Genomic DNA, 2,959 nt, shown 5'->3' with positions numbered 1-2,959 from the left:
CACCATGTGTGCTCACTTATATAAAAGGATTACTGAATAATGTAATGCAAATACTGTTTTAAGCTAACGTAACACTGCCTTTCTCCTGCTGGCCTCTCCTATATATGTACTTTATTTAGTGGTGAAGCAAAATATTCAGATCCTTTACTTAAGTAAAAGTATCAATACCGCATTGTGAAAATACTAAATTACAAGTAAAAGCCCTGCATTTTAAATTATAAAGTGCTCATATTTTGCTCATTTTCAGGTACACAATTGTATTTAGAGGTTATATCAGAATAGGTTAACATGGTTTAATTTAAAAAAAAAACAAAAAAAAAACACGTTTGTTGTACTGCACATTGCTGCAGCTCCACTTTTCACCCTGTGTGTTGAGCTCTCTGTTTTAGCTACAGAATGAGGCATCTCACTTCTGTTCAATCTTTGTTGGGAGTCGCACGAGCAGTAGCTAGGTAAGGACTACTAGCCAGTCAGAAGCAGAGTATGAGGGCGTGCCACGCTAGCAGCTAGGCGAGCATTATAACGTGTGTTACAAAGTGACACACGTTTGTCTCTGAAGTAAAGGCTGGACTACAGTAGAGCTGTTTGGAGCAGTTGGTGAACAGTGTTTTCTGTTGGGGATGGTAAGTCCCTTTGGGGTGGACTTCGGGTTTTTCACTTTGTAAACCTATTACATGCACAAAATAAATATAACCCAATAAAGGAAAGGGAAAAATCCAAAAAGCGTAATACGAGCACTTTAATAAAGTAAGTCCTTACATACTCATTATGCAGAGCAGCCCTTTTCTGAATGTATATAACATATTACATTTTACTACTTTGTGATAGTCATATTGCGTTTATTTCTTGAAATAAGTGAAATCTGCTATCTGTCTGGTGAGATTATTTCAATCTTTTCTTTTTGACTTTTTTTTCCACTTGTTTTAAGAAAAGACTTTTAAAACTCCATAGACAACTTACTTGGTAAGATGATTTTGGCGTTTCCACTATGCAAAGTGTTGATCTACAAATGTAGTGATATAGTAGCAGAAAATGGTACAAGTAGCTCTAAAATTGTACTTAAGTACAGTATTAGTTACCTTCCACCACTGACCACAATATAAGTCACAGAGGAAGGCAAACCAGGCATTTCAGTGCACAACCACTTAAGAAAAAAGAAAAGAAATTGATTTTTATTTCTTCTTTTGCAAGGCATTCACGTTTACCTAGAATAGGTGAAGTCAAGAACACTACATCATTAATAATAACCAGATACTATATGGGCGTCTATACCATGTGTGCATATTTACACACATACAGTAAGGGACCACACACGTAAAAGGCTCTGCAGGATGTCAGCTCCATTTCTCATATCCATGTAAAGCTACCACCAATTACACTTGAATAGCTTTGGTGAAAAAAAATAAATAAAAAATAAAAATACTTGAAGTCCTTTTTCATTTTTCCACCCAAACTCAGCATGAAAAGTGCTTTATTAAGGTTCAGAATACTTAGAATATTTTATCTTACAGTATCTTTGTTCGTAAACAACTGCCATAAAAACAACCAGCAGGGTTGTTGCAGAGCCTGTTCGCCACAACTTCAAGCTTATGACACAAAGCTTACAAGTCACACATTTGTATTACAAAATAACGAAGAAATGAACAGAAAATAAATGAATAAAACACTCCCGTTAGCAAAATGTATATGGTATAGTTCATATTTTGGAAGATATAAATTTGGTAGAGTACTTTTATAACATTCAAACCACTTGCTGCAAAGGTAAAATCTGCCCTTACAAATAAAAATGTTAATATATTCAAACTAAAGAAAACAAAAAGACCAATTAGTTTTAATAGGGGGCTATATTCTACACTGGCCTTGAACATAAATGAAATCCTGACCATCACATGTACGTAAAGCTGAGAGCCCAGCAGGTATCACTGAAACTACCTATGAACAGGAACGTACAGGCTTAGTACCAAAGTATTGATAAATCCATTCACAAGACGATCCATTCACAAGACGATCTCCTCAGAAGGTATCTGTGCACAAGCCAATCTAAAGTCAACATTTAAATGGTCAAATAAATACATTTCCTTGTGTGACACCAACTGTATGCAGGGACAACATCCCCCGTTAATGCAATATAAACAACAGGACAATAAGATGCAATTAGTAGTACACAAATATCCTGAATGCAGAAATACATTCTCAGATGGTGTTTTGATGGGCAAAAGCGGCAAAATAAGTGGTTTTGCAGTGTAAAGGCAGTGAGAAATGTAAAATGTAAGACCTGGATGTAAACCTAAACAGTCGGTTCTATGTGGTTAGAAGTCATTGTCAGTATATATTACACAACATAAATTAAGCATACGCAAACTAGCCGAACAATCAAAAAAGGTGCAACAACAAGCAATCAAACTTAAGGCAAAAACTTTTCAAATAATCTAAAATTCTTCTATGGAGGTTAAGCTATAACTGAATCACAATTAAAACAATGTTATTCACCTTTTATACTGAAAAAGAAAAAGAAAAAAAAGAAAAGAAAAACAGGGACAACCCTTAAAGATTTAAGTATGCCAGTTTTGTTTGTAATTAGTGAATCTTCAAGTTAAATCAGAACAAATAAAATCCGACCAGGTCAAAAAGCTTCAGATCTAAAATCATTTCACAATTCTTTTTACCCTTTTTCCTGCAACAGCAGCTACCTTATATCATTGGTAAAGTGAAATCAGTCAGTGGAGGACTGATAAAGCAGGTCATAGTGAGATAATAATAGGCTTACTTTGGAAACTTCCCCAAAACACTCAGTCATGGCACAACAGGAAGCTTGCACTTTGGAACATAAATGCAAAAAGAAAAAAAAAAAAAAAAAAAAAAACAGTTGGACATTGTATAATATGACATCATCTTTTGACACATCTTAAATAGGTTCACTTGTGAGTTCCTTTTGAAGGAGCAAAATCACTTCTAACAA

The sequence above is a fragment of the Perca flavescens genome, chromosome 16 (assembly GCF_004354835.1).
Source record: "Perca flavescens isolate YP-PL-M2 chromosome 16, PFLA_1.0, whole genome shotgun sequence".
NCBI classification, from domain to species: Eukaryota; Metazoa; Chordata; class Actinopteri; order Perciformes; family Percidae; genus Perca; species Perca flavescens.
This window is presented reverse-complemented; position numbering follows the sequence as displayed.